General features: G+C 35.2%; 1 non-coding gene and 1 pseudogene across 1 annotated transcript; both read right to left on the bottom strand.

Annotated features, from left to right (window-relative positions):
- Positions 1-287: 287 nt before the first annotated feature.
- On the bottom strand, positions 288-394 carry LOC113754577. The gene has a single exon (XR_003465259.1). It is a non-coding gene; the product is annotated as a small nucleolar RNA R71 (small nucleolar RNA).
- A 17925-nt stretch (positions 395-18319) lies between these two features.
- On the bottom strand, positions 18320-20679 carry LOC113754467 (annotated as a pseudogene).
- Positions 20680-22161: the final 1482 nt, after the last annotated feature.

The raw sequence follows: 22161 nt of genomic DNA, 5'->3' as shown, positions 1-22161 counted from the left end.
AAAATACCTCCTTTGAACTGAAGTCGGGACTAATTCACCTCCTACCCACGTTCCATGGCCTCTCGGGTGAAGAACCCCATAAACACATCCAAGAGTTCGATGTGGTATGCTCCAGTATGAAACCTCCAGGAATCATTGAGGAGCAGATTAAACTCAGAGCCTTCCCTTTCTCCCTCAAAGATGCAGCGAATGATTGGTTGTACTACCTACCTGCTGGTAGCATTACAACGTGGGCCCAACTTAAGAAGAAATTTTTGAAAATTTTTTTTCCTGCGTCTCGTGCTGCAAGTCTGAGAAAAGAGATGTGCAGCATTAAGCAATATCTAGGAGAATCCTTATACAACTATTGGGAGAGGTTCAATAAGTTGTGCACTAGATGCCCACAGCATCAAATTAGTGAACAACTGTTGATCCAATATTTTTATGAGGGACTCCAGTCGTCTGATAGAAGCATTATCGATGCTGCGAGTGGGGGAGTCCTGGCGAACAAGACACCACGAGAGGCATGGCTACTCATTGAATCAATGGCGAAAAATTCTCAACAGTTTGGTTTCCGCGAGAGTAACCCTACCCGTAGGGTTAACGAGATAGAGACGTCGTCCATTCAGTAGCAGATATCAGAGCTAACATCTTTTGTTCGACAATTAGCCATGGGAAACATACACCAAGCAAAGGTCTGTGAAATCTGCACAAATGTGGGCCACCCCACTGACTCATGCCCCCTGTTGCAAGAGGATGGGGCTGAACAAGTAAACATGGCCGGAGGCGTGCCAGCGCCTCGTAGACAGTACGATCCATACTCCAACACATACAATTCGGGTTGGCAAGACCACCCCAATTTCAGTTATGGTAATAAGCCACAGAATTCATTTCCCAATCGTCCCCCAGGATTCTAACAACAGAGGCAACAAAGGTCTCAACCCTCATTCTCCAGCTCAGGAAGTTCTCTGGAGGAAATTGTCAAGAGTTTGGCCACGACTACCACTCAGCTCCAGCAGGAGACTAGAACCTTAGTCACGACCACTGCTCAGCTCCAGCAAGAGACTAGATCCTTGGTCGCAAGCACTACTCAGTTCCAACAGGACACCAAAGTAGGCATGAAAGACATGGAGATTCGAATGAGTCAAATGGCCTAGAGTCCCACGTTTATGGAAAATTGTCATCTCAACCCGAGCCAAATCCTAGGAATGTAAGTGCCATGACATTAAGGAGTGGCAAAGAGGTGGAGGGACCTAAGTTGGTAAATTCGAAAAGCAAAAGTGAGGAGGAGATAGAAAAAGAGATTGAAGAAGAAGGGCACATTCGCGAAGACCTTAAGATAAAATTTACTCTTTCAACTCCTATTAAATCTAACTTACTCCTTTTTCCTTGCAGGTTAGAAAAGACAAAGAAGCAAAATAAGGAAAATGAGATTTTAGAGGTGTTTCGAAAGGTGGCAATCAATATCCCTTTGTTGAACGCGATCAAGCAAGTGCCAAAATACGCTCAATTCTTGAAAAACTTGTGCGTCAACAAGAAGAAGTTGAGGGGGGATGAACAAATTGTGGTAGGTGAGAACGTTTCAGCGATTTTGCAAAGGAAACTATCACCTAAATGCGGAGATTCAGGTATGTTTACTATCCCCTGTAAGATTGGATGTTCTAATATCGAAAATGCCATGCTAGATTTAGGGGCATCTATTAATGTGATGCCTAAATCAATCTACGATTCTCTAAATTTAGGACCTTTAAAAAAAACAGGGATAGTAATTCAATTGGCTGATCGTACATTCGCTTATCCGGATGGAATAGTTGAGGATGTTTTAGTGCAAGTAGATGGATTAATTTTTCCTGCCGATTTTTATGTACTTTACATGGATGATAGAAGTGCCCCAAATCCATTACCCATTATATTAGGAAGGCCATTCTTGAGTACTGCCCAGACTAAGATTGATGTTAGTAAGGGTACTCTCATGATGGAATTTGATGGAGAAATAGTCCATTTTAATATTTTTGATACAATTAAACATCATGTTAACTCTCATTCTATGTTTGCTATTCATGCTACTAATCCCTCTGTGCAAGAATTTTCTGAGTTTACTTGTAGGAGTAAATTCAAAGTTGCTGCGAACAAATATCATGGAATGAAAGCAATTCATGAGGTGAAAATGGGTAGAAAATTCAGGAAAAATGTTGCATTCAATGGCTATTTGGATCCCGGAGGAGGGTCACAGATTAGAAGAAAAATTGAATTACATCCAGACTGAAGAGCGGTGCATAGTGTCTAGCCAAAGACATTAAAGAAATGCGCTACTTGGAAGGCAATCCAAGGATTTCAATTATTTTTTATTTCATATTTGTGTGTTCAAAATTAGTGGGTTTAGGTTCCTATTGACAAACAATCTTTATTGTAGGTCATGGGTGTTTCTGTGTAATTTTATTCTAGGTTGGGGGCAGAAATTTGTGGGCACAAGATTTCATGTTACAAGGCGTGCCCGCGCCTTGTACTCACCGCACATGAACATTTGTAAAATTTGGCGGACAGAAGACCTCGACCTTCAAGGCGTGCCCACGCCTTCCAACCTTTGCAACAATGAAAGTCAAAAAAATTGACCAGGACCTTCTCTAACCCCATTTTTCTACTTTTCTCTTTTCTTGTCTTGTCTGGTCTTTTTAATTTTTTCTGTCTTAGTTTCTACTTTTGAATTTCCTTTGTTTTGTCTTAGTTTCAGTTTCTTCGTTTCCTCTTTTCTTGTTAGTCCGCCGCACACAGCGAGTCGCAGTGGCGTGCTCCTCTTACCATGCTGCTCCTGCTGGGGATTCCTAATACCGTACCCTCCAAGATTCTATCCGTGAACTAGATGAGCGGGTTGAGGGACTAGATGGCCATCTTGCAGCGCTGCAGGTTTTTGCTCGCATTCAGGCGAAGAACCAGGCAGCTTTCTTTGCTCATATTAGATTCACTCCACCTCATCCTTCCCCCCCTTAGTGTCTAGCTGCACCCTCTCGGTGGTCAGGGAAGTTTCTCTCCTTTTCTCCTAATATTTCATTTGTCTTTTCTACATTGAGGGCAATGTAGGTTTTAGGTGTGGGGGAGTGGTTCCCATAATTGTAAGTGGTTTTCATTATTTCTTTTGGCTTTGGTACAAAAAAAATGAAAAAAAATGAAAAATGAAAAAATGATGAAAACAATGCAGTTAGTCGGCTTTCTGTTCATTTCTATGTTTGTTAGTGTTGGAGTGTGTTGCTATGATAGATTATACAATCATGGTGCACAGGTATGTGGTCAAATATGCTAGTTGTGCATTTTGCTTTCATTGGCAATATCGTTGAATGATTGAATATGTTGGACTTGACCCATTTTTGAAACTTTAGAAAGCTTTTGAGCCATGCACGAGTACATTATTCTTGTTTGCTTCGTTTGAATTGTTGAGTGGGTATCACACATGGTATTGACATTCTAGAACTTGCTATTTTATACATGTTGAGACCACATTTTGTTGAACTGGATGCGTCTGAAATGATAAGGGCATTTAGGATCTAACCTTCTTTAACTTTCTACAAACCATGCATTTATCTTGTCTTCCAATAGTGGACCAAATTAAACTTTTATCCTTCTCCTTTGTTTGTTTGCCATGTTTGATAACCCAAAACCTTTTTAGATTTTCTTGTTCAACCTTTTTAGACTTTCTTGTTCAACCCACGTGTGATGAATTAGTTTTCGATTTAGCTTCCTTGGCCTGTAGACGATTTTTACCTTCTGCTTTTGGCTTCTGTACGATTCTTATTATTAGACTTTTGCTTCTACTTTTGCTCCAGTGGTACGAACACGAAACCCAACAAAGGGAAGCGAGGTTTTTCAGCCGTTCCTTCGTTAATTCATCTTTTCCAATCTTTGGCAACTGTGTGGATGGAATTAATCAAATCAAACGAGATTGATATGATGAGAAGCGGCTAGTCTTTTCCTCTACCCAAAGGTCGACACGAAGGCGCGGTTCATAACATCTGTGAGATCTAATCGAATCTTCATTATTTCTTCCGATTCGTTACTATTTGTGCGTTTCCTGGATTAATTGTTCATGGTTATTTTATTCATTGAGTATCAACGACCGGATATTTAATTGAATCTAGTAGCCTACTGCCACGTTAATTAAATTGAATCCGTAATTATTCGTTTAGTTGACAACTAGTGGCAACCACCATAATTGGCTTTATGTTTGGGAAACATAAGATCTAATTTAAATAAACCCTCTTAGCGTGTTTATTGGTTAGGGTTGGGTTCTTCTAGCTTTAATGCAACTGGCTAATTAAATTCCTATGATCGTACCTAGAGCTGTTTTCTGGTTAGAGAAGCAGTCAACGATCGTACCTTGACTGTCGAAAAAGTAAGGAAGAATTGGCTATCAGAGCTTGTTGATGGCTATAACCAACCTAGTGACGAATGAATGAAATATCTTTGCATCGATGATCATTTAATTTGACCGTGCCTGAGCAGTTAATCCTTTGGGTAGATTTTTATTAATTGCTATTTTTACTAAATTGAACTTGTTGAGTTAGCTCTTGAATTTTATTTATTTCATTTTTATTTTCATCCCATTAATTATCCCCCTATTTTACTCTATTGACTTGGAAAGAAACAACTTCCTACCTGTTCCCTGTGGAATCGACCCTACTTGCCATTGTATGCAAACTTAATATTTTTATAGACAATTCTGGTATATCGGACCAAGCAAACTCTTCAGGAATAGGGTGAATCAAGTAACCCATTGCACACCTAGGGTCCCTGCTCCAGTATTCGGATTTGTTCTATAATTAACTGTGGTGGTAATTAGGACTTTTTAGTAATTATTATTGCACAGGTTCGGCACCTGTCAATATACATATGTTATAGAGTTTCAAAAAAGAGGCTTGCCACATGCACACTTGGCTCTTAATTTTGAAATCTCAACATAAAATGTTCAAACCTGAAGACTATGATAAGATTGTGAGCGTCGAAATTCCAGACAAAGTGAAATACTCACACTTTATATAGAATGGTTAAAAAATGCATGATGTACGGTCCATGCGGCGTTTTAAATCCATCAAGTGTGTGTATGACTAAGAATAGCAAGTGTAGGCATTCCTATCAAAAGGGTTTTTGTGAGAAAACAACCCAGACTATTAATTCTTATCCAGTATATAGGCAAAGTAATAATAGTGTTAGAGTCAAAGTTAAACAACATCATCTGGATAATAGATGGGTTGTTCCCTATAATATCTATTTACCTGCTAAATTTGATTGTCACATTAATGTTGAGATTTGTTCAACAATTTAGACTATTAAATACATCTATAAATACATTTGTAAAGGACATGATAGAATCAGTTTGCATGTTAATTCCGATAATCCAAATAGCCATATTGATGAAATCCAGCAGTATCGGGCAGCTCGCTGGGTCTTATCACCTGAGGCTGGATGGAAACTTTTTCGTTTTACTATGGGCAAAATAAAACCTCCAGTAATTCATTTGCAGCTTCACCTAGAAAATTATCAGCCTGTAAGTTTCAAAAAGCATCAAAATCTCACCAATGTTATGAGGAATCGAAAAAACAAAAAGACAATGCTCACTAAATTCTTCTACATAAATAGAATAGATTCAGAAGTTCAGACACTGAATTGTACATATTGTGAATTTTCAGACCATTTTGTTTGACTTCCTGATGAGAAACGTTGGAAAATAAATTCAGTCCATCCGACTGAAGGAGAAATGTACTGCCTTAGGCTTCTTTTAACAAAAGTCCGTGTTTCGAAGTCTTTCGAAGACTTGAAGACTTATAACGGAGTATAAGTTAGAACCTTTCGTGAAGCAGCACTTTTAAGAGAATTGCTTCAAGATGATAACAGCCAAGAACATTGTCTTGAAGAGGCTTCTCTCTTTCATATGCCTTACGAATTGAGAAAATTTTTTGCAACCCTTTTGGTATATTCCTATCCTAAAAATAAAAAACAATTATGGTTAAAATTTGAGACTGTAATGTTAGAGGATTTTCTAAGGTGTTCAAATTTGTCTCCTAGAGAGGTTAGGAAAATGGTACTGCAACAAATAAGTGGTTTTCTTGAATCAATGTGAAAAACCATAGCTTTATTTGGATTGGTTCCGAATGATCTATCATTCGTTGATGTTGAGAACCAAACAAGAGAACTGTTAGTCGAAAGAAGCATAACAGTTCGTGTTGAAGATCTGAATGCCATCACTTTACTTAATGAAAAACAAAGGCATGCATTTGAGGCCGTATCTCGCCGCATATATGAGAACAAAAAGGGACCTTTTTTGTAGATGGCCTTGGAGGCATTGGAAAATCGTTTCTCTATAGGACGTTGCTAGCTAATGTAAGGTCTAAAGGGTATTTAGCACTAGCAATGGCCACTTTAGAAATTGCTGCTTCTATACTGCCAGAAGGTAGGGCTGCCTATTCACGATTTAAAATCACAATTGATCTTTCAGAAAGCAGAGCATGTAAAGTTAGCAAACAAAGCAGCCTGACAGCAACGATTAGATAATCCAAACTGATTATCTAGAATGAGGTTTCTATATATGCAATTGAAGCATTGAATGATCTATTGCAAGTTCTTATGAACTCGTCAGAAATATTTGGTGGAAAAGTTGTCGTCTTTGATGGCAACTGTAGACAAACATTGCCAGTTGTTCGTAGAGGAAAGCAATCTGAGACTATTAATGTTTGCATAATAAATTCTCCTCTATGGCCTTTTCTCAAAAAATTGTAGTTAACAAAGAATATGAGGGCTTGATTAGACCTCTCATTTACTGATTATTTATTGGGAGTTGGTAATGGAACTGGAAAATTCAAGATGATAACTACATAAACATTTCTTCTTCAATTTTGCTTGAAAATAGTGATGATGATTCTGCACTAGATAATTTGATAAATTTAGTGTACCCTAATATCATGACTGGATCATTAGATGCTAACGTTCCAGTCAATCGAGCAATTTTGTCCACAAAAAATAATTTTGTTGATGAGGTGAATAATATTCTCATTAGCAAATTTTCAGGTGAAGCAGTAGGATATCTCAATTTTGATGAAACCTTAAATCCAAATCATCAATGACAGTATGAGGACTTTTTGAATTCTCTTTCCCCAAATGGACTTCCACCACATAGGCTGATCTTGAAGGTTAATGCACCAATAATCTTGCTTAGAAATTTAGATCCCACTGAAGGCCTTTGTAATGGGACAAGATTAATATGTAGAAATTTGAGTCGAAATGTTATTCATGCTCAAATAGTTGTAGGTGATTTTGCTGGAAAAGATGTTTTCATCCATAGAATTTCATTAGAACCTCACACTAATGAGCAATACCCTATCCCATATAAGAGAACTCAGTTTCCAATCCATTTGTTCTTTGCAATGACAATTAACAAAGCTCAAGGACAAACATTAGATTTTGTAGGTATTTATTTAAGAGAACCTGTGTTCTCTCATGGCCAGCTTTATGTGGCGTTATCACGTGCAAGAACAGCTTCACAAGTTAAGTTACTTATTAAGCCTCCATTTTTTGACAAATCTAGAATAAATTAGACAAAAAATATTGTATATAGAGAAGTTCTTGAAGGTTCTCAATTAGCTATCAAGTAAATGAATATTCTTCTACTGTTTCTTCAATCTTTAATAAATCCTATCATAATTGTAGTCTATATTTAAAATTAAATTCATCTATTTCTACCATTTTTAGATAAGCATGGCGAGACGCTACCTTCCACTGAATGAGGTCATTGAAGGAGTAAAAGGGTGGACAATACTAGCTCAAGTTGTTGAGATAGGACGTTCAATTGAGTCAAGGAGCAAGGCCTGTGAACTACCACCGCTTCCTTCTTACAAATTCTGAGGTAACAAAAAAATAAAGATATTTCTTCAATTTTTGCATATATCTTTGACTATTTTACAGATTTATAGCTATTCTTCTTTACAATGCAACAGGGAACAAAGGTTTCAGCAGTCATCTATGGCAATGATATCCATTTTTTTGTTGCCATGTTGATGCCATTCAGGAGATACTATATCTCTAGTGCAGCTCTTCGCAAAACAAAATCAAGGTATAAGGTCAGTGACTACCCATATTCTTGATAATCCATAACAGAACATTGGTTGAGGAGTATGTGGAGCAGGTTCCACCAGTTATTCTGTGTCACTTTGAGCTCACAGAGTTTGAAAACCTATTTAGATTTGCTGACACAGAAAATCTGCAAAGTAAGTTCATGCTTTATCTTAGATAATCCAAATGTATTCCCTCTGTTATCTTCAGCGTATCCTTAAATTGAAATATTCTTTTGAATAATAGATATCAAGGCTATTGTCGTGCATGCTTTTCCTTCAAGGGAACAGGGTTTTGATTCAATGACTAGAGACTTGGTTGTTATTAATCGAGAGTAAGCCAACTGGAACATAAGAATATACTTTCAATTCACTAGATAAAGTTGTTACATTCTTTGATTTTTATCATATTTATTGCTTTTTTAGAAAAAGGCCAATGCTCCTTACTCTATGAAACAAATTTGAAGCAAATGAAGGTGCATAGCTTGCAAACACTATCACAAACAACAACATCATCATAGCTATGAGAGTCAAAGTAACTACTTTTAACTGTAATTTGCAGCTCCCATTACTCAAGAAATTATTACCGCTTTGCCTACCATACTTCAATTTCAATGAGCTAATTATATACTACATTCTTAGATCTGTGTCTAACAACAAGGCTTGCAAGTTGTTTGCTAGTGAATTCACTAACTCCTCAAACCATTGCATTAAGGTAATGGTAAGCATATCATGTTTTATAATTATACATAAAGACTGGAAAATCTAACATGTCATATTCATGTTCACAAGTATGATCAGAATCGACAGGAAATTGCACAACTAATTGACGAAGCCAGTTACAAAGACTTAACCAAATTATTGCCTCCACCTAAAAATAATGATATCATTAGTGTTGAGAATGCAGTGAGCGTACTGAAAAATATAAGTATGGTCATTTCAACAACTCACTTATACTATTTTCTTACCTTTTACATTAGTGAAAAGTGAATTACTTAATTTGCATCTAATACAATATAAACTATAGGTCAAGACTACCTGGATACGAGGAAATACTTTTTTGGCAGCTGAGAAGCGATCTTTCTGGTATGCTACATGTAGTAATTGTCAGAAGGCTGTAGATACTAATTTGGAATGGATCATCAAACATCCATCTTGCAGAGAAGAAAGTGCTGTTGAAGCCAGTTAAACAAGGCATGCAAATTTAAAATAGTGTTCTCAATAATAATTTTGTTTCACTTCATTATTTAACCATTATTCACTGCCATCATATACCAGATGCCATATTGGAATTATCATTGACAATGGAACAAGCTCAATGTATGCAGTAGTGTTTGGTACAGATGTTGAAAAACTCACACTATTCATAGCAGTACAGCTCAGTGAAGCTGATGAACACATAAGATGCTGAAAAACTCATACCTTTAATATGCTATATCTCTATTTTCTTTTGTCTGTGATTGCATTGATTGGTCTGCAAATTTGGTAATGCCCTCTGGTCCTCATCTTATTTTGCTATTCTTTTCAAGGACAAGACTCAGTTATAGTTAAGAAAGCAAATTCCTAATTGGAACTAGCTAAAAGTTTCTTTTAGCTAGCATTAAGATAGCTCCATGTCACCTTCAACCTATGTTACTATTAAACATCTGCCCTAAAAATATCTATACCTAATTATCAAATAACATGTCACTCTGTTTCTATAGGGATTTTGGTGTTAGAGGATTGAATGTTCAACAACTAATCTCTGTTCACTCAATATGTGTAATAAGCTTTTTGAAATTTCTTCTGAAAGTGCATCATGTTTACATTTTCTAGTACTCCTTAAAATTTCTGAAAATCTAGGGTATTGAGCTTCTTTTTATTTATTTCCAAAATATAGGGTATTGAAGTTTTTTTCTGAAATTGCATCTGTAAATGATAACCATCAAATCCTATGCTTTGTCCAGCATTTTGACTTGAATTATCAAGGACAGAAAGATAATAAGTATAGCATCGTCAAAATATGCACTACTGAAGAATTAGAAATCAACCCGACAATCACTCATGCGGCTGCCTCTAATCCTATAGGAGAGCTTATTCCAACTACTCCAACCATAACTAAGAAGCCAACCAGCACCATTGAATAGGTTGACTTAACTGCTCAATCCACTTTCACTGACCAACCTGCCACTGAAGGGCAATTCTTCAGCCCAAAAACAAAAGTGATCCTAGATTCAATTGCCCGCAAGTCTAATATTGCAGATAAGCCAACCTCTTCAAACGCTGCTGCAAAAAGAAGCTTAACTTTTGAAACTCCAATTCCCGGAACAAATATATATTCTGCTGAGAAGACAACCATTGAAGCTATTCCCTCGATTGCTACAAAAAATGGTGCTGAAGACAAGAAACCCGAGTCTCCAAAATCTGCTCATATGAGCCCCCTCAAGAAGCCACGTGAATTTGCAATATGAAGCAGGCCATACAACTTCATGTCCTCTTTTGTTCATCATGTGTACTACTGAACTTCTAGCATGCTATCTTTTGCCATCATATTAGAATTCATTAACAGTCTCTCTATGACTAGAAGTTAATGGATCATAATATATGATATTACGCAACTAAAATGAACTTTGAAAAAAGACTATTAGCATGCCAATGTATCTCTACTTGGGAACTAATTGTACTGCAAGGTGTGTAATTGCTACTGAAATAGTTGACAACTATCTATGAATGATAATTATGGTATTATGTACCTATTCTGCAACTAGAATGGTTATATATGCTTTTCCAATGACCAATATTTTTGGGAGGGCCAAGGCTACGCCTTGCACTACCTGGTTCCTCTAGTATTATAAGATAAGCAAAGGCCCAAAGTTACTATAGCAACTTCCCTTAATGACACATGGCACTATGGGTGAATTTTGAGCTTTTATTTTTTCTTTCTCTTTGAATGTGCTAAATGTCTAAAATTACTGTAGCAACTTTGACTGCTCAATGACCTAAATTGGACTGGATTTGGCATTCCTTTATAAGGTTGAATTATTTTTAATAGGCTTTTCAATCTTTACAGTTTGGACAGATATAATTCAATTAGAATTTACATTTATTACTATTTACATTATCATTTGAAGCTATATTTGACAAATTAACTTATGTCTTGATCAAATGTAATCGAACTACAACATTATTATTATTATTTGAATTTATATTTATTTCAATGTGAATTATCATTTAAAATTATATTTGACAAAATAAGTTTCAACTATTAAAAATTATACAGTTACATTGATCTTTTCAAAATGTTATATTTTTTGATTTTTTGGTATTCTATTAATGTAATGCAAAAGATTATTTAAAACTAATTCCATCTTATTATAAAGAAAAAGATTATTATCGCTACTTAATGCAATGTGCATTTTTCTGTTTAAATTTTATTTTAATTTGTTCATATTAAAATATTTGGTAACTTTTGACTTGATGTTTATTCATATTTCTATTAGCATTTAAAGTTATAGTAATGAACTGACATTGCCACTTAATATATTATATATTTTTGTGATCAATTTTATTTTTAATTCATTTATACATTAATATTTGCTTTTTATTACTACAAATTTTTTTCCTTTATTAATCAAAGGAATGCATTAACGTCTAAATAACTAATATATATATATATCTTTATCATATTTCATTAAAATGCTCTTCTTTTTTTTGTTTTAATGGTAGCTGTTAGATTTGCATTTATTTTTGTCATTATTTTTTTGCCATCAGATTATTAGATTATTCAATAAAGCTTAGTTATTATAAGTTCTATCTAATAAGCTTATTTATTATAACATTTTTCTTAGCTGTTGTATTATTAGATTATTCAACAAGGAAACTTGCATATTGTTTGGTTCTCCTATTTTTCCTCTCCATTGCTTGTAATAAGTCAAATAATGCAAGCATTCTTCACCTACTCCAACTTTTTGACAATTACCTAATCAGATTAGACAATTAATTTTTTCTAGAATTAGGTTGTCCTTCACAAGAATGTCAACCTTTTATGAATTATCAGTTATATTTCATTTTTTCATAACCATTAGATTGAAATACAAAGTACTACATTAGCTTAGCTTTTATAGACTACCTTTTAAATGAAATTATTATCAATAAACAACTGCATACACTACTACATACACGACCAACTATTATTCCATTTTGTTTGCTTCTCGTTCCCATATAGCAGAAAGAAAGCTTCCTTCAGTTTCTTGCTTCCTCATCATTTGGTAATACTATTTTTCTTAGCTTTTTCTTCACCATATCTATGCATTTATATCTTATTGTAGTAAGATATAGATTCTTTTACATGATTTGTGTATTGATTTTGTAGCATTGCCTTCAGCATTTAAGACTTTTGCTTTGTCTAGTACTTTACTTCAGGTTAGTCACATTACTCATAACTAGCCTACATAATGTTTTGATAAAATGCTAGTTAAGTTTAATTGATATTTACAAGTTTTGTAAGTAAATTGCCGGTAGCTGCTTACTATTGAATCATATATACTGTGTGACTTATGATTGTAAACTCTGGCAACAAACTTTGAAATTGTTTAGTCTATTTAGATTTGTTTTTTTGCTTTTGTGACCATTTTTAGATTGTTCATCTTGAAGATGCTTGCTTATTTCTTTGATGGATAGCTAAGCTAATTGAATGTCTGTTTCATTATTAGCTAAATTTTGATAGTCAAAACAAAGAAAAAAAATCAGTTAGACAAGTTAACAAAATTCTTCACTTAGCTGATAAAGGATGTAACAATAGATTTTTATGTCAATCAATACTAGCAAATTGTAACATGTAAGTCCAAAACCAAAATATCAAAAGTTTAGTGTATAGATCGTGCACTGTTGTTCCTGTTTCATTGCCTTCATATATGAATTTAAAAAAATTGATAGGCAAAGTTTATTTTATGTTTGGTGGTAATTTCAATTGGTTTATACAAGTTTAAATGACACTAATGTTTTTAAATACAGCTAAATATTAATGTATTAATGAATTAAAATAAAATTCACAAGAAAAGCATATAATATATTAAGTGGCAATGTAAGTTCATTTTAAATGCTAATAATCCAATTTCTCTCCATTTTAGTAATATATATACTTTACGTATACATTTACACATGACACTCAATTCCAAAATATTCTTTCAAATTTTGTTACCCTTAAACAGGGCACTACACACAACCAAGCCTTACTAGTTAGTAGAATAAGGCATTGCAAAATTTAGTTCGATCTTTTCGCTTAGAATTTGAAGTTTGATGGTTTAATATCGACTCAGTGAATTGCATCTTTTAAACCATAAGCTATGGCCATAGTTGGCAGTGGCAATTCTTTCTTTTCTTGATTATTCTCACAACCATATATTGGGACCTATCCGACTTTAAGCACCCATTTACTTCATGGCCTTGTTTATTCTTTGTTTTTACTTTTTACATTTGAACTAGTGTTTTTAAAAATCGGACCGGATCATCCGGTTTGATCATTTGAATCGCAAACCGATCATGACACCGGTCCGGTTGGAAGCTAAAGCCGGAATAGAGGAAAAACCATTGAGAACCGGTAAAACCATGAAAATGGGAAAAATCAAGATGAATCGGTTGAATTCGATTTTGAGTATTCTTATTCACTTGACTTACCAAACTTACTGATATTCATATTAAAGGCAACAATTATCAAACCCTAAAGAAAACAAGCCAGCCACCACTCTTATTCCTCTTCTCTAAAGTTCCAAACTATCTTCTTTTGTGAGTTTGTCAAAAACTCTCTAATGTCCACTCCTTTCTCTTCATTCTAGTCTATTATCTTTTTCAATCCAACGCTCAAACTCCATAACTTATCCACATAAGAAGTCAGATGGATCCTAAAGTTTAATTTTCATGTGTAAAGGCCTGGGTGAGTTTTTTTCTATTTATCTGTCCGTTTCTTCATTTCTTTTGTGGTTCGAAGTTTTTTTCTTTTTTTTTGTATTTTTTTATTTTTGGGAATGGTTGTACCATTTTAACAATGATTCAAAAAAAATTCTTCTTTTGGAGTTATATTTAGTCCCTTTTATTGTTCTGTTAAGTTGAGAAAGTGATAACTGGATAATCACTTTTGATTGATTTTGTTTGACAAATTTGGGCAGAAATTTTTTCTAATTTTTCTACATTTCATGTGTTGTTTTAGGAATTCTAGTGATATTTTTTTTCCTCTATTTGATGTGTTCACAATTTTTGAATTTCTCTAAAAATCCTTGGAAATTTTTAGATCTTTTGGTGTATTTGAATTTTTTTAACTGTTCAAATATCTAATGGATTTAAATTTTGTTTGGAATTTTTGCTAATTCATTCCTTATTTTCCAAATTCCTCACACTTTCTTGTAGTAAATGATTTGTTAGCTTAATTGGTCATGGAGATTTAAAACACTCTATGAATTGAGTCCAAGTTTTCTTGATTGGATGGAACTCAATTGACAAGTCAACTAAGTCCATGGGTAAGCACTCAGTACGTGGAAGTACTAAAGGAAACTTGGGATGGCCCAACGCACGCTATGGTGAGCTTATATATATAAATATTAAAAAAATAAAAAAATCAAAGAATCGCTGACCCAGACGGTTGAATTGGAAAAAATCGAAACCGATCACTCAATGGGGTCAATCACCGATCCGAATTTTAAAACAATGATTTTAACCACACATTAAAATTCCTACAGCATTTAACACATGATAGAACATATTAAATCGTCACGTCACCAATGACTTCAAAAACCTTATAGTGGCCCTACTCACAATCTAATGGCAGTGGTTAAACCTTCTCTTCTTCAATGTCTAGAATTTGGCACTACTGAATGGCAGTGATCAAAAGTTTCTCCATCTTGGCCCCACATTCCCTATCTCCCTTTCCTATTCTCATAGCTTGTAGATTATGATTGCACGCGTTGGTCCCATACAATAGTGTTAAACTCGAACTACGTAACGACTTGGCTAAATTATTGGATTAGGGATTAACTGGTCGAATTAGTCGGATCATTCTTAAAATTTCATTGATTTCAGCATAATGTCATAATTATTTAATATTTTTATAAGTTTCAGAAATATTGAAATTAAGTTCTTAGTTATATTCCGCTAACCATACAAAATGTTTCAAAAATATTAGAGTTGCAATCAAATATACACCTAACAATTATATATAAAATTGTGAATTCATGTCTAAAATGTGTCCATTCTCCAAAACTATTTGAAAAACTAAATTAAAACAAATCATACCCAATATGAGATCTTTTTGTTGGGAATATGGCTTTTATAGTGTAAGTTGGAATCAATTATGATAAATTGATAAAATGATAGAGATGAAATTCTTGATTTAGAGATCATTTAGGGAAATGATTGATTTTGGTGTTTACACTAAACGAGTGGTGTTTCCTTATTCCTATTAATAATTCAAAAATTTATGTTTGGGAAAAACAAGAAAGAAAATTTGAGAACCGAATCAAGCAGTCGAATCGGTTCAGTAATTTGGACAATTTTTGACTGTTTTAACTGATGTTTGATCAAAATAATTTTGTGCTACTAACCAGGTCGAAAAGAAGACCGGTTTTCGATCGGACCAATTATCTCAATTCAAGTCGAACAACACTTGTCCCATCTCCAATTTTACAGATTCGCTTTATCATAGCTTTGAAACGATAGAATCTAATTAAGAGGAAACTTTTTGACAGGCCCCTAAACTATTCATTTTGCACGATTTTGCCCCTTAACTATAAATTGTTGCAAATAAGCCCTTGAACCAAAAAAAAAATACTTAGTTTAGGGACGTCCATCAATTTTGGGTGTTAAATGTAACGGAATTAGAGACAAAACTGACCAAATAGAAAAACTAACCTACGATTTGATTGAAAATAAGCTATATTTAGTCAAATAATAACATAGAATTTAATGTTTTTTCCTCTTCTTTCATCCTCTACCTTCTCTAGCTTTAATTTGATGAAATAATCAGTCAACGAGATCTTTTACGCTGTTTTTGTGTTAATTTTTTTGTTTGTTCAATGGCGTCTAATTCTATCACCTCTAACAATCAAAATTGATGGAAGTTCTTAAATTAAATATTTTTTTTGTTCAACGGTTGTTTTGTAATAATTTATAGTTGTCACCTCTAACGATCAAATCGATGGAAGTTCTTAAATTAAATATATTTTTTTCAACGATTGTTTGTGACAATTTATAGTTGAAAGGCGAAAACAATATGAAAGTAATGGTTTAAAGACTGTCCAGAAAGTTTCCTCTCTAAGAATAGCTTCTCTGATAGAACATGAAATTTTCCTCTCGTTTATCAGATGCGACGAATTCTATTTTTATTTTTTTTTTGCCCGCCGTCCTCTAGCCACTTTCTTTGATTCCTTCCCCGCTTGACCCAGACTCCACTATTCCAGATTCGCTTTAACGTAGCTTTGAAACGATAGAATCTAATAAAGCATGAACAAAGGCACGGCGGCTTGCAAATTAGTTCCTGCCAGAAAGGCAAAAAATTCTCACCAGTTATTAAACTATTTTCTGTATCTATTTTTTATCGCAATTCAGTCACTCAATTAAATAATCAATGTACCTATGGCCATCAGATTTTACTCTTAATCTACAAAAATAAACCTAACACAGGCAAATCACGTGTCAAAATTTAAGAGTAAATATGTCCACTGAACTCTCGACTTGAAGATAAAAAATTTCAGCAACCACTAAATTGTTATGATCGAACACCTTTAATTACTCAATTATTTTTTGATTGAAAATGGCCACTTAATTCACAAATATGTATATTAGTAGCCATTCTGTCCAAATTCAATGTCAAATCTAACGAAATGAGTTGCATTTGCAATGCACATGCCAAATACCATAGATAAATTCGTCTCAATAGATGAGACAAAAATCTTAAATAACCATTGAATTATACAAACAATATATTTTTTAGTGATCTTTCGTTCAAATTGGCTACTCAACTCACCAAAATAGTAAATTAGCGAGCTTTCATTCAAATTTTGTCATTAGATCTACTATTTTCATTTAATTTCAGGGCTCTTGGAAATAAATCACAAGAACTTGAGTGTATAATTTAGATTTTTTGTCAAAACCTATAAATTAGAATATAGTAAAGCAACTACTAAAGATTTTAAATTCTTTTTTTTTGTTAATTAAGAAATCTAAAACTCTAGATAGAAAAAATCTAAAAAACTGACCTTACAAAATTGTCCTTATTTTTGGTACGTGAAATGGACATTGTGCTCATTCCATTAACATTAACAGGAACATTTGACGGAATGACTATATTGATTTGATTTCAATATAGTAAATCGTTTCGAGGTCAATGACTATATTGAAATGTAAAATATATGAGTGCACTTTTAGCCAAAAGTATATATACTATATTGAACTCAAATCAATACAGTCACTGAACTCAAATCAATGAGTTTCCTTTTGACAAAAGAAACTTTTGGCCAAAATGTACGATCCGAGTATTTGAGTTCAATCACTATATTGAATAAAATATATTGAATAAAAAAACTATATTGAATAAAATATATTTGAGTGGTCAAAAGAAATTCAATGGACATAGTTACCCTTAAATTTTGACAGTTGACTCGCAAATGTTAGTTTATTTTGTAAATGAAGAGAAAAATTTAATGAAATGATCACGGGTATACTGATTAATTAGTTGAGTTGTTAAATTGAGATGAAAAATAATTTGATCATCAAAAGTAAATGCAGAAAATAATCTAAGAAAAAATCTTATATACACTGACATATATACATTATCACCGTAAAAATTATTTTACCAGATGCATTGGTTGATCTATATAGAGAAACCTCTCTCCACTTTCCTTATTTTTGCGATATGTTTGTTAAGACAATGTTCAGAGAAATTACCGGATTTCTTTCTTTTCTTGATTATGCTCACGACCACATCATGGGACCAGTCCAACTTTTAAGCACCCATTTAGTTCATCAGCGACAATGAGAAAAATTTTTGCTAATCCAATCATGTATACATTCTTCAAGATATGTTTGGTAGATCTGCAGAGCAAGATGTGCAAACAGCATATCAATTTTACTGAATGCTAGAATACCAAAATGTCTACCTTCCAAATATAAACAAAACCTAATGAATGTACGAGGAAGAAAAGCAAGAAAATGGTGTACATATGAAGGCTTCTCCACTAGTGCTCTCAATTTTAATGAAATTGCTTCAGCTTCTGTGGTTGCTATCTTGGCCCTGAAAGACTTGTTGCCAAAAGATGAGCATCATTGTTGCTCATTGGAGTTCCTGGTGAGGCGCCACCGCCCTGATTGCTCATTGACCTGAAGAAAACTGCATAACGTTGTGACCCTAGCTGCGAACAGCGCGGTGGCGGAGGGACAGGGCAGATTCCTTCCAGCATCTGAACTACCTTGGTCATTGACGGTCTTAGGAACATTTTATCCTGTATGCACCAGAAAGCAACTTTAATTGCTGTAGAAACTCTGTCATCCTTTTCATCTATCTTTAAACTTCCATCAATGATGTCCTCCAGTTTTCCTTCTTCCATCATTTTAAAAGCATAAGAAGGAAAATGGGATTTCTCTGAGGGCTCTGAGCGATCAAAGGTTCTTCTACCACCAATTATCTCAAGCAGCACTAGGCCATAACTGTAAACATCGCTCTTTTCTGATATGGCACTGTTTGTGATCCATTCTGGTGCAAGATACCCCCTTGTTCCCCTTAATGTGGTGAAAACATTACTCTCCTCTCGAGTCATAAGCTTAGCAAGACCAAAATCTGAGACTTTTGCAACAAAGTGGTCATCAAGAAGTACATTCTCAGGCTTTATGTCACAGTGAACTATCTTCACATCACAATCTTCATGGAGATAAGCCAGACCTTTAGCTGTTCCTAGTGCAATGCTGTATCTAGTTTCCCAATCCAACATGAATTCCCCTCTGTTTTTCCGGAAAAGCCATCTATCAAGAGATCCATTTCCCATGTACTCGTACACAAGAAGACGGTCATTTCCTTCAGCACAGAACCCTATAAGCCTGACCAAATGAAGATGACGAATTCTCCCAATAATGCTAACTTCTGCTTGAAATTCTTTCTTCCCTTGACCAATGCCTTCCAATTTCTTCACAGCCAATCTAGTTCCATCAGGGAGAACCCCCTGGTAAACTGAACCAAAACCACCTCGACCAAGCTTCTTGCTGAAGTTGTTAGTTGCAATCTGAAGATCATTGTACCTAAAACGAACTGGGAGTCCCGATAAATTCTCCCCAAAAATTTCCTCCTCTGAAGACTCTTCAGGGGATTCAGGCAATGCCTTGTTTTTCTTCTGGTGGTACTGATATCCTGCATAAAGGAGACCAAAAATAGCGAGCAAAGCTGAGATGATGACCACGATGACAATCACATAGCGTGTCCACCACCTCCTTGATTTGCCCCACCGCTTGCATTGGTCAAGACTTTGATATAAGAAGCATATTGAGTACCATTTTTGGAGTACTGCAAGCTTCCTATCTGATCAAACAAAAAACAGTTTCCGGAATGGTGAAAGAACATGGCAGCACAAGAGCAGTTTTCTTGGCAAGATGCTTTGCAGCCATTTAAATCTGTTTTAGAAGAGGGTGGAATAATATCAAGAGCAGAGTAACTAAGAGTGTCCCCTGCATCAACAAGCTCCACAGAGTCCTGTGGACCGTAATTCGCAGAGGAGACACTATTTTTCGTGAGCAAGAGTGAAGGGCCGAAGGGGCGACAGGCAAATTGCTTTCCTAGTCTCGCGAAACAAGTTCAACTATGGATCAACAGTGCCTGTGGCAGGGTGCTACCTGCACACGGATCTGGTGGTATTGGTATTGAGGAGGGCTACATGTTAAGTAATTACCGATCAGCTTTGAAGAAGGCTGAAAGCGGATGAAGACCATCATTTTGCCCCAAAGCTGCCACCCATGTGGTATCTTCGTCATGATTATGAGAGAAAACAAAATGCCAAAGTAACACTTTATCTTGATTATAAAACTTCCAAGAATTGCCATCAAGAGTTGCAGATACAACATCCCCTCCATCTGTGTCAACGATTCTTCTGGTATCCATTCCCATGGCCCAATAAGGCTGTGGGGGTTGATAATTTGCTGATAGGATTACATCTCCAGACTTTATCTCAAGAGAGTAGCTCAAATTATCGGAGTTGGGATTGCTTACAAGTTTCATTCCTTCAATGAACTCCTGATTCGACACAAGGGTATCAGTGGGATGGCTAAAGCTCTGCCATATTATACTGCTATCATTGCCAACAAGTACCAAATTCCCTGAATCCAGCAATTCCATTGCTACAACTCCTTTGTTAGCGGTATCTGTGGACCAAATGGTGGATCCACCACGTTGCAAGTAAGCATCCCCATTTCTAGCGAATGTGAAGAAATCTGAACTTTGAATCAGATTGTTTCTATTAGCGGACCAAATGATTGTTGAGCTGCCCTTGTGAAGAACCACAAGTTGAAATTTATTGACATCTTGACTGGGTCGGAAACCCAATGCGAAAGCGGAATTGTTGGAAAGAAGAAACAACCCCTCATAGTCTAGCCAGTTCATTAGCGTCCCCTGGAATCCCAGATTCAGCCTGCCTACATTCGGAGTACCACCGGCCATACATGTTTCAAGCAGCAACAACAGACTAGAAAAGGAAAGAGCCACTTTGATAGACAGAAATTCCCACTTTCCCATGACTACATGTCTACATCAACAAGTACTTGAAACTCTCTTGAAATTCAGGAATATGAATTGGAAGCAAATACATGAAGAACGAAATTTCGATTTTTTCCAAAGGCCAAGGGAAAAATGAAAAGGAAGGATTAATAATACGTACAGGAATTTGGTTGGCCAGAAAAGTTCAAAATTTTAAAGCAGAAAGCTGGTAGAAGAGACAAGTAAAACGTGAACTGAATTATAAGTTAAAAAAGCAAAGATGACAGTTTTGGGAAGAATCAAGTTCCGGCCAGCCCAGAAACCCAACTTTTGCTAATAGCCAGCTGAACAAAACAAGAAATAAGTGCTTGTAAAATAATGCATGGACTGAGTCCCTCCTTTCAGATTAGCGTGAAGACCATCGCCATATGAATTGAAAAATTAAAAATTTGACTAAGAAAGATTTGACTCCAACGCCAGAAACATCATGAGAAGCGTAGACCTCTAAAAGAGTAGTTTAAAGGGGACTATTTATCTACCGAATTTGTCTAGCCATCAAATTGGACTCAGGTGGGAAACGGAAGCAACCATCAGGAAAAGAAGAGCATTTCCAAAGGTTGGTGGTTTTTGGGAAATGTTCCCAAATTGGGAGCCATTTGAAAGAACGTATTTAGTGAATGCAATCTTTAAAAAACATGTTCTGTGAATGTAATTTATGAGAAATAAATGCCTAAAACAATAACAAAAAAACACATTTTTTATGCAACTTTTGACGAAATATTACACTCGATGAATACGTTATTCATCTTTTGGAAAAAGGTTTAGAAACTACCTACCTTTGAGAATTTATATTACAAACTCACATTCTCTAGGAATTTATTCGTTGGACAAGGTCATGCCGTGAAGGATTGAAGACTCGTGGAGAAGCAAACAAGAAAGTTTTGTGAGCAACTTGGCCTACTTTTCGGGCTTATGTCAAGGAAGTGCAGACATCTGAGGAGTGTTATTATTTCTATTATAGTAGTAACAAGTGTTTTGCTGTTTTAGATCAATCGTCAATATCTATATTATTCTACTCTACAGGTTTGGAAGATTCAAGGAGTACTTTTTTTTTTTTTTAAATATCATTTGTCAACGACGTGTAAATCCAACTGGCTGTACAAGGGGTCAGAAGGAATGCAAGCCCATCTTTACTGTCAATTTATCCATTTTTATCATTTTATGTCATTTTCTCCTTCCTGTGCTTCCTCAATACAGTGCTGAATTTCTTCCTTGGACTATTCTTGTCAACCTTGACTCTAATCTCCACCCTCCAAACATCCTGGGCAAAGTTGGCATTTGAGCGCAATGCTTCGATTGTTGAATGTTAACCACTTTGTGGGCCAATGC

The sequence above is a fragment of the Coffea eugenioides genome, chromosome 11, assembly GCF_003713205.1.
Source record: "Coffea eugenioides isolate CCC68of chromosome 11, Ceug_1.0, whole genome shotgun sequence".
Taxonomy (NCBI): domain Eukaryota; kingdom Viridiplantae; phylum Streptophyta; class Magnoliopsida; order Gentianales; family Rubiaceae; genus Coffea; species Coffea eugenioides.
Note: the sequence above shows the minus strand (reverse complement) of the source record. Positions and strands in the feature narration are given on the sequence as shown.